Genomic DNA, 11936 nt, shown 5'->3' with positions numbered 1-11936 from the left:
TGGCCAGCTGCAGCCATGAAGGAACGTAAATGCTTCTAAATGTTTTTTTGACAAAGACCAGAGTTGTTTTCTTTTTCTTTCTGCAAGTGTGTTTTATGCATTTTATTTTATGCAGTGGTCTGCAACTTCATTCATAAGAATTATCAACAAACACTCAAAAACTCTCAAAAGCTCTTACTGTTAAAGGAAGTTTATACATTCAACATATGCACTTATTTCAAGCCAGATAACTTAAATTGATTCATTTAAATATGCTTGCATGTTGAAAGCTTTCAAGACAATTCACACACACACACAAAAACAATACTGAATTGAATTAGACAGACACAAATGAGAAAGAGAAAATCATTGTTTTAAGAGGTAGAGGTTTTATTGCGTAAAACACTGGATAAAACTGTACTGCTTCAAAGACATTAGAACTTCTAAACAGCAGAAAGAAAACAGCCATTGCTGAAATAAAAACAACTTCTTGATAGTTCCTCAGAATACTTCTTTTGTCAGACAGATGTATGGCAATAAATAATGACTAGGAATAGTTCTTAAATACAATAACAAGTCATCTACTTGTTAAAAGAATATAAGTAGCAATATAATCATCTAGCCTCCTCTGCACCTCCTCTGATATAGAAATATTCTTCATTTAGGAATGTTGGACAGTATAATGTTCATGATCACATACTATAGAGTATTATATAGAGAAAGAAAACTGACATGATTTTTTTCCCCCCAAGAAGCACAATATTGTAGAGCTCTAAAATATGCAAGTGACTGTACCAGTAAAATTACATGGTTACAGGTACTTTTGGAGGAATAGAGTTTTTTTTTGTTTGTTTTTTTCCGGTAGGGGACATTAGCACCTCAACTTAAGGGACTGACAATCACTATACAAAAAATGGCAAGGAATTAAAAAAAAGAAAAAAAAGAAAAAAACTTCCAGTGTCACTAAAATAATTATTGCCTGTCTCAGAGCTCCAAACATGATCCAATTGATTGACAGATTACTGAAAAAGCAAAAAGAAAGTGCTATAAATGGAATGTTTTATTTATTTTTATTTGTTTTATTTATTTACTCTAATATACTTGGAGTGTGCACACTTACATACATACAAGAAAAGCAAGTGGCTGACATTCAGCAGAAAACACAGCAGTGCGTTGAAACCTCTAAAGCTCAACGCAGTCACAAAGTATGTCTTTAATTTCAAACGTTGCCCCCCAGTAGAGCTTATATAAATATTTTTATTAAATTTATCAACTTGATTTAAGGCAGTGAGAACTATTCTAATAAAAATGAAAAGAAGAAAACAACAACAACAAAGAACAGACCAAAAATAAAAGACTTAACTATCTTGAGCTATGGTGAATTAAAGAACCCTTGCTTGGAACCTTACAGTTTGTTTGAACTTGTAAAATCTCTGTGCACCACTTCTATCATCTTTTTTCAACCTCTTTCTATCTTTGCTTTTTTTTTTTGTCAAGATGTTGTGGTCTTAGGGCTGTGATAAGGGTTTATGTTTTTATTTACTGCTTAGTGAGGAGTGTGGCGGGTATTTGTGAGTCCTCTAAACTCTTCTTGCCATGAATAGAGCAGCCGTAAGGCCCTGGGGTTTAAGTGTTGAGCTTCCCTGTGCTGAGCGGGAAGATATTGACCTTCTTAAAGTCTGGATCATTTCTGTTTATCACAAAACATTAATATCCACCCTTACACCCCACCCCCCACCCCCCCTCCATCCATGCATCACTAACCCCCTACCATACTTATTTACCTTCTAGCCCCTGCTAGCCTTCAATAAAAGGAAGTACAATGAAAGTAGATACACTTTATTTTGTTCTTTAAGAGGCTTGATTTCATAGGATCCAAACTGCCTGTGTTGTTAATCTCTTTTAGTAGAAGAACATTCAGAAAAACAAACACACAAAAATGGGGCCATGATGATGCATATTCAAACATAAAAAATTAAATTTGTACAAAATCCATTTGATTTTTTTAAGGGGAAAAACAAAAAAAAACAAACAAACCAATAAATGCCATCCTGCAGTTTAGATTACAGACAGGTAGTGGAGAAGTGATTATCTATATACTTCATGTCTACAGTGCCTTCATAGTGCTACTTTTTCAAGAGCTCCATAAAGAAAGCACTCCCACTGTGGGTCAATAAGCCCCACAAAAGAGCTAAGGTTCCTTCATATTATTTCCAAGTTACATGTAACAAATAACATATTCAGCCTCTTGGTTACATACGGTCAGTGTTTACCCAAAGTCCACCAGGTAGAAGGGAAGCAGCACCTTCTTCAAGAACAACAAAAACACTTTTTCGTTAAGAAGAACAACAAAAACACTTTTTCGTTAAGAAGCGCTAAATGGAAATCACATTTAATGTGTCTCTGCCATTCTGTTGAGTCACTTTAAGTGATATACAAATTACATCCTAAAACTGCACAACAATGAAAAAGAAGGAAAAAAAATACTATCCGCTGATTATTATACAATGTTATTGGATGTCTTTTTTTTGTGATAGGAGAAAGATAAGGAGGGGAATGAAAGAGGCTGATAGGAAGTGCTACTAGTCGTCAGACAGGTCTGAGGCTGATCTTTCTGCGGCCTGGCCGTACAGGCGACTAAGGTTTCTCTTGACGTGTTCTGAAAGAGTGAGGAGAGGCGAAATGGGGAAGGAGTGGGGAGAGTGAATGGAAGTAGCATGGGAGGGGGTTGAATTGATTTCCTCTGTGATGACAGCTCCAGTCAGGCTGGCACCAAACGCCCCAACCCCCCATTTCACCATCCACATCCCTCCGTCCGCTCACTCCATCCCTGTGCGTCAGTGGCGCTGGGCAAATGGCCACTGGTGGTGTCATGTTCTTGAAGGGTGTGCTCAACAGCTCCCCTCCATCTTTCTTTCCCTTCCAACTGTGGCGAAATCGTTGGCGCGGATCGTTTTTCTGATAAAAGCATTATTTTTGGGACAAAAGTCACTCTGAGGAATTTAATGACAGTCTTTTTTTTTTAACGTTGTCATTTTTTTTTCTCTTCAGTAATGTCTCTTCAATGCTCAATTCTGGCAACTCCAATAAGAACCGTGTATTTAGTTTCAGACTCATCAGAAAAAGGGTTCAGGTTTCTCTACGTCATCATCTCTGTCCTGCGCTTCACAGAATATTACTGAGACTGAAATGTTTCAGTTTGGGAGTTAATGATCCCCAACTTAAGGAATACCAGTTTTTTTGGCAGAATTTTGAATTTCTTCATGTTTCTTTTACAATTATTCAATGGGAATGCTTGAATGAGGTGGTTTCATTATCACTTCAAACCCACAAAGGTCCTTAGAAATCCCTGGATTCAGTTTTACGCTGCTTCACTCAAGAGTGTGAGGAGTATCACCAGAAATACCTTCTCCTGTGTTCACCTGGCCAGAGGAGGAAAGATTCCCATCCCCGGAGTTCCCGGAGACATCAGAGTCTATGCGGGAGCGTTTGAAGCGCCGATCGGGGTACTGGCTGTTGTCAAAGGGCATGCGGTGAACACACAACACGTGGGTCTTCAGGTTACCTTTCTGAGAGGCACTGTAGGGGCAGTAGCGGCACTGGAATGGCCTCTGACCTCCATGAACTGGGAAAGAAACCGACAACTTTATCATCGTGAACAATGTCAATAAAGCCTGTTACACATGCCACACACTTTACATCAAAAGAATTCAACATTATGTGCCTGATTTTAATCAGAGGGCCCAGATAACACTTGTGTGTAGTATTTAGTTACAATCAGCTCAAGATGGAAGTTTAATCATCTGATTTATCAGTAGGTATCAAAAGCATTTCCTCGATCCGTCCGTGGACAATCTCTGCTGTTCAGATGAAGACGTTTTCTTTGTGCTGTATCCTACAGAAGTTCAAAAGTGCTCTTTTCAGCTTAGAGCAAGTACAACTGTTTAAGAGATTGGATCTGATCATCGGTGCATTGTACACAATGGCCCTTAATAGCCCACACAAGTCTGTTTGAGGAATGCAGATTACGTGCCTATCATATCTGGCTCTCTTATCGGGCCCATCCACTTAAGAGCAAAGCCAGGCACTTTCAGCTACGCGCTACTTTAGAACATTAATAACAGTACATTTGCTCTCCATTTTTCTCAATTCAATTTGAAAAGCACTAAATCAAATTAACATGGCGGTTTAAAATAGCAGCCGCGTTGGTGCGGAGAATGTAAAGCAGCTGCATTAAAGGTGTAGCCGTGACGCAACGTGAAAAATGTACGCATCCTCAAAGTAAGTGTGCGTACTGTCGTCTGCTTGCATATGCACAAAAAGAAGGATTTATAAGCACTTTGTGTTTGGCTTTGGAGTCTCAGCGTCTTTCGAATACTATAGTGTCTGCTGAGGCCTCGCTACAAAGGGGATTGCTACAAGTTTTAGAGCTTTCGATGTTCCAGTTGTCTGATAAGCAAGCCGGCGACGCACAATCCCGGCCGTTTCATTCATACGCACTTTAATTTCACACTCCCTTACATTGCGCTATGTCTGAGAGGCAGCAAATTCTCATGCCACTTTATACATAGAGTGAACTAGCATCACCAACTGTAAGTCTGCTTTCTTTCTCTTTTCTTCTCCTCTCTTTTCTTTTACCCTATCTCGTCTCTTTTCCTGAAGCAGGAAAGTTTAGGCAAATGTAAAGGGAGCTGGGAGCGGTCACAGATTGGTCCAAGTGGCTAGAGAATGGAGCGGTTTTCAATCAATTTTCAGTATAAACAGAAAGAGATAAGGAGGAATATGGAGAGGAGAGCATCGTGCTCACTGTGGCCGTGACAGGATCACAGGTAAATGATTAACAGGGCTCAGAAAGAAACACAAAAGGAGAAAGCATATTGACATGTAACCTCCGTCACAGCACTATGTATTCATCCAGAAAGCTTCCTCCAGCTTCCCTTTTCAAAGTGAGATAATACTGGCCCTTCAGGGTGCCTATTTGGTGGTCAAAATAATTGGCAACAATGAATCATATTTCGAGGGGTATTCTGTGGCAGGGCACATTTTTCTTATATCAAAAAGGCTGTACACATTGAACCCCTCTCAAATTGTTTCCCATAATAGTTGCCCCGATTACTTAGAAACTAATTGGGGCAATTTTGGCTTGTTGCTGCTAGTTTCTAAATGAGAAGAGAAGAAGGAGCAGAGCTGGAGATTTTATGTACAAAGATTACAGTGTGTCATAGTGTGGGTGCCATGCTAGAACACTACAGGATGTTTGTTTTTGAGTGCTCATAGCAAAGCATGTAAACATCTTCCTCAAATTCATCTCTCGTTCTCATTTTAGCGCCATCAGGCCTACAAAAAAATACACACAAACATTAATATTTCTGTGTATATTATAGGGTTAACGTTAAAAATCAATTTGTAAAAAAAAAAGAGAGAAAGGGTTAACAATTGGTTAAGTCTTAAAGGGTTACTCCACCCCAAAATTTTGTCATCAATCACTTACCCCCATGTCATTCCCAACCCATAAAAGCTTAGTTTGTCTTCGGAACACAATTTTAGATATTTTGGATGAAAACCAGGAGGTTTGTGACTGTCCCATTAACTGCCAAGTAAATGACTGTCAAGGCCCAGAAAACTATGAAAATCATCGTCAGAATAGTCCATCTGCCATCAGTGGTTCAATTCATCAGTGGTAAGTGATTTATGACAGAATTTTCATTTTGGGGTGGAGTATCCCTTTAATTAAAATCTAAAAATGGCTAAATTTCTCAGTAAGTGATGGTGTATAGTTAGCATAGCCGTGTACTAATTATAATGTTAAATGTTAATTTAACAAAAATAGATGTTAATGAGAAATATGTAAGTACAAGCCAGTGTATATATGACCCTGGACACACAAAACCAGTCATAAGGGTGAATTTTTCAAAATTGTGATTTATGACTTGGCCGAGATACAACTATTTGAACATCTGGAATCTGAGGGTGCAAAAAAATCTAAATATTGAGAAAATCACCTATGATGTTGTCTAAAATTAAGTTCTTAGCAATGCATATTACTAATTAAAAATTAAGTTTTGATATATTTACAGTAGGTAAATATTCAAGTAATTTACAAAATATCTTCATGGAACATGATCTTTACTTAATGTCCTAATGATTTTTAGCATAAATGAAAAATCAAGAATTTTGACCCATACAATGTATTTTTGGCTATTGCTACAAATAGACTGGTTTTGTGGTCCAGGGTCACATATGTGTATTCATACTTCCATGACATCCAGGGACAATAAAGGTAGAAATGATTTATTAATACAGTATATAGATATTATAAGCCACTATATATATCGACAGTGATGGCATATTTCTTTTTCTTTCTTGTTCGCTTTCTTTTTCTTATTCTTCTTTTCAAAGCTCTCCAGTGATTCACATCTAGCGCAATTGAGGTGCCAAGTGACATGAACTAGTATGAAGAATTTTATTTCTTCCTTCTCTATAGTATGTGTCAATCCTTTCCACATTTTTTTTTCACTCCGTTTCTGAGTCCTGAGTGAGTAAAAATTCCAATGTATTTGTTACCAATGGCCAATAAATCTTTTGAATGTTTCGTGTCCAAAAACCACACAAGAACACATTTGTACCCCTATACGTACTAAGCTTTGTAAAACAACATGGGAATGACAGGTGATTTTTATATTTTCCCTTATTTTTTTTCTTACCCCTTTCCATCATTTTCTAACATTTTCTCAAAATAGAGAGAGAAAGAGTTCTATTATTTTCAGCAGTGTGCCATTATCACGCCTGCCTAATTAACCCCTGAAGGCCTCATATGTGGAGATCAGAGGGCGAAGGAGAAGAGGAGGAGGGAGAACCGATGACAACACCCACTTCCTGCAAATTCCCCAATATCACTCCATCATTGTCCTTCCCGCTGTCCATCATTCCAGATTAAAAAAATAACAAAAATAAACAAAGGATCGCATTTATTCAATCAGTTTACTTGTTTTCTCTGTTCTAGATACACTTTCTTGACATCTATTGTATCTAGCCTGTAGATTTTTCATCTTCATCCTCTCTGAAGACATGTCTAATGCTCCCTCTTGTGGCACCTCCTGTTCTTGCTCTCTCACACTCTTCTTTTCATTCTCCGTTTCTTATCTCGTCATTCACACACATATACAAATGTAAAAAAAACAACAAGATGCGTTTGAACAGTACGCTTGTGGTATGTAAGCAAGCAGACACAAGCTCCTCCACACAAACACATTCACGCAGACATGGAGGTGCTTTGGCATGTAATCAAAATCAGTCTTATATAAATTCCATCTGATGCCAGAGCTACCATCTGTGAAAGAGTGCTGCCTCTCACCTCTGTCTGTGAGAAGTCACCCTCTCCAACGCGCAGCAACAAAGAGTGTGTATGTGTGTGTGACAGAGAAAGAGCGGGAGAAGGGTGTTGAGGAGGAAAAATGATTAATTTGCAGAATGCTTGTGATTTGCTCATATATTATTATAACAGCTCATCAGCACATGACGAATCCCTTGCCCCACGCAGCAGAAAAAACCTGCAGGGCTTCAGCACTTTTACTGTGTGTGTATTTACACACTCGAACATGTGTCCCTGTGTGGCATGTATTTGAAAAAAATAATAGCTCATGAGCATATCATGAATGTCTGTTTCTGCATGTGTGTGGCTTTGTGTGAGGGGGATACTGCATGTAGTGTTGGGACTGTGTATGTGTGTGTGTGTGTGTGTGTGTGTGTGTGCGTGCGTGCGTGCGTGCGTGTGTGTGTGTGTGTGTGTGTGTATGGGCTGGCACCTGACAGACTGCAGAGCCTCTAATGACTTTCAGATGCTCACTGTGAGTAACTCAAACCTGAGAACGAGCGAGATAGGAATACTGAAGGAGAGAGAGAGACTTCCGCTCTATGGGTGATTAAGTGTTTAAACACTCATATCCTTTTAACTCACACTGCAGATATGATCAAGGTCACCATTTAAACACTTCCGCTCCATGTCAGTATCACACAAGCAAGAGTGCATCATTGTATTTACAAGAATGCATGTCATATTGTTTTTATACAACAGATCAACAAACAGAAGTTAATATTGAGTTACATTTTAAGACTTTTAATTTTGGGTCGGGAACAAAAATAGTTCCAAATCACACCACAGTGGTACTCCTGAGCGAATCAGTGTTTTCTGAACATATCAGCTGAATGAATGATTCAGTGACTCACTCATAAAGAATTAAATCAGGGATTTTAAATAAATCTGTTATATGAATCATTCAATGAGTCTCTCATAAAGACACTGACTTCTTAAATTGCATAATATTGTGATTTCGGAGATACTACTATATAGTAGGGAAGTAGGTGTATTCTGAGGCAAGCAATCACTTGTTTGTTTGTTTTTTGTTCTCGAATGAATCAGGATTTTCAAACGAATTGGTTAAACTAATCATTCAATGGCTGCCACATAAAGAGAGTCACTTGAATGAGTGAATCAGTGTTTTTAACAAATCAAATCAATAAATTAATTAATGGCTCACTCATAGTCAACTGTTGGCACCTACTGACATAATGACATAACATGCAGAAGGGGTCACTGGAAAAACCTCACCTTTCATACGCAGACTGACAGCCTGTCTAAAAACAGAGACAAGTGGTATGATATAGAAAGTGAAAAGTCTGCAGTAAGTGCTGTTGGACTGCACTCAGCCAATCAGATTCCAGGACTGGAACAGTTGCATAAGTGTTAAACGCATAACTGTGGAGAGTCAACTGGCTCAAAGATCACCTTCGTCTGACTCTCCCTGGGAACTATTGATTTCTGTACTTCAAATGTTTTTGAACCACACATAATGTGCTTCTGTAAGCAAAACCATGTCTGCCTATAAGATAAAAAAGATACTCTAAGCCATTGTGATATTTCAAAGAATATCTATAATGAATCTGTATCTGTAGGGATTACACAATGCTGTGCACATGTATGTTTTGGGGCCAGGTTTTTCTGCTCTGTGCAGCAAGTGTTGCATATCCATTTGCTTATATCTTATATCTGGAAACTTTCCTTCTGTGTGTATCTGTGTTTGAGTGTCACCTATATGGAAGAGAAGGAAAAGATAAAGAAAACAGAGGGAGTGTGTATCTGGGGAGAACGCAAGCCACAGAAGGTGTGAGCAGTAAAAAGTGATGTACCATCTGTCGGCCAGTAATAACCTGCGTGTTGTAAAGGCTGGGAGATTACTCAGCAAAGAGAGCTTCCAAACACCCAAATCCCTCCACAACGTTAGTGCGCCACGCACTATCTCTCCCCACCTGCTCCCAAAACCCTGCTGAGGAAGATTCCACACTAAAACCGACATCGCACCTTCAGATCCACTCGCTCTGATTCGGTAAACTCAAAACAAGTGAAGACACCGCAACAATAGACAGGCATCAAGCTGAACATCTTTACACCTGCACTGTGCTCAGTTATAATGTCTACCGTAGTTAAGTTGTATCATTATAAACTTTAAATTAATTCACATAAATATCAGGAGATTTCCACAAAGAAAAAAAAGGAAATATTTTGCCTTTTAATGAGCGTCTAGTCAAAATATTTCTCAGACTGAAAGAGAGATTTTATATGACCAAATGCAGCTCTAATGGAAATTGGTTCGTAGTTTGGAGAACTGATGCTCTAGTCTGGCTCTCTGGGAAAAAAACAACACGGAAAAACTTGAATTTGTACGTATCAAAAGCAAAGTCTAAAAGCTCCACCGGGGAAGCAGCTCCCATGTTATACACTGAACTAGATTACAAACTGCTGCAGCAGACGTACCTCTTAATACTCTCTCTGTTTCTCAGCTATACATTTCCCAGTCTGCCTGCCACTATATCTCTTTTCAATCTTCCTTACTTGGCTTCATTTCTCTCTTTTCTGAACAAATGGAATTCTTTGATGTGTTCCAGAGCATTTCGTTTTGTTTTTCCACATGGACATGTCTGAGTAACTGTGTGCAGAAAGTTTCATGGAAGGATTTTTGGGATAATATACCACTTCCTTCACTGACAGTGCATGAGAGGTGCTGGCAAGGGCCTGCATGGAGCCCCGCGATTGGTCAAGAGTTAGAAAGGCTCATGGGTAAAAGGCAGTATATACATCATGTGATGAGAGCGATGTGTCAGGCAGTCTCAGCAGGACTGTGTGTCTGTGTGTGGGTATCTGTGTGGCCAGGGGAGGAAGAGTTCATGAGCACTCATCTGCAGTACTGCTCACTTCTCTCCTTCTCTCTCTCCCTATAGAGCATATTTCTGCACATTCTAGTGCTGAGCTGTCATGACAGACACATAATAAATGTCTACGAGTGTGTGCAAGTGTGCTTTGTGTGTGTTTGTGGAAAGGAGAGAGAAAAGAGACCATCTCGTACCTGACTACTTTCACTCTGAATGGTCACATTGAATAAAAAGCAGAATTGCCCCTTATAAAAAAAAGGACTGTGGCATGGTTGAGTGAAGGAATCAGCACTTTGATATGTGTGGGAGAGCAGAGATAATAATGACACTCAATATATGGAGCATTGTTAATATTGTTCAAAGCTTTAAAATGTAATCCACTAATTTCTCCCAAAATAAAAGGCTTGAATATTTGTTTAACAGTTTAGAATGATGTAAAAATTCTATTTATATTAAATCATTTTAAACGGTCATCTTCCCTTTAAAAGTTACACTTGCTTTTGTGTTGTTTGTGAATCAGCAATGATCATGTCTATATGAAAAAATTATAATTAACAAATAAAATAAAATGAATAAAAATAGCTGTCTCAAAGCAAGTAAAAGTCTAATATTTGAAGAACACGTGCACATGAAACAAAACGTGAATTTGCCATAACCGTACAGCCTATATTACAATATATTCAGTCTTTAAAAATTAAAAAAAATATGTACTTCCATTTCAGAACATAGTCTGATGCCTGATGTGTATTAATGTTCATACTTCACAATCTTAAAATTTGGCCGTGTCTGAGCATGTGTTGTACATCACATTAAATATAATTATTGACATTATAGAGCTTTTTCATTTGTTTATATTCATCACACACTGTACCATCATAACAATGAGATATAAAATCAGCCTTTGTGTACATGTGATTTAACTGCATCTGACTAAATTTAATTGAAAAGGTAATGACGGCTGCAATGTCAATGATATCTGAGATAAAATTTCAAAGACGTAGGCTAAACCTTTTAGAAATAAATGAGCAAAACACCTAAGTGTTGAAATGATCTTTCCTCTGCCATAATTGTGTGATTAACTTATTCTTGTTATTCTCATGTTACTGTACCATGGTATATCATGGTACATGGACTATCGTGGATGATAGTCTCCAAAAAAACATAGGATATTTTGTGGTATTAATATAGTATTAATATATTGAGTAAAAAATACTACATTCACAAAAATGTAACTAAATACAATATACAAACACAAAGGAAACTATTAATAGAAGAAAACAGAGTTTGCCCCTAAAGTTCACATTTTTATCATCATTGCTGGAGAAAACACACTGTTGCTTTCAAATGCAATGATCGTTCCTGAAGAACTATTAACATTTTACAATAAGATTCAATTTCTATATATTTAATGAAAGTGAATGTAATAGCATTTGAAGCAAAGCAAGCAGTTGTTTATATAACTCTATATCGTCCTTGACAAGATTAAATGATCATGCGCCTTCCAAGCTTTTATTTACAACTTTGTGTCTAAGGAATAATAGCTAGAATATCATGATCTATCAGACCACTGCTCCTCAAGGCCTCCACATTAAAAGAAAATCCAAACATTCCCTTTCCCACAAGCCCAGGACTAAGCAGACAGATATACACAGATAGGAAGAAAGCCAGAGGATGAAGGTGTGTGTGGCTGAAGCTCCAGCACAGGGTCAGCAGATGTTGTTCTGCTGGCTATAACATGATCCATGGCTTTC

This window comes from Barbus barbus (assembly GCF_936440315.1).
Source record: "Barbus barbus genome assembly, chromosome: 2".
NCBI classification, from domain to species: Eukaryota; Metazoa; Chordata; class Actinopteri; order Cypriniformes; family Cyprinidae; genus Barbus; species Barbus barbus.
This window is presented reverse-complemented; position numbering follows the sequence as displayed.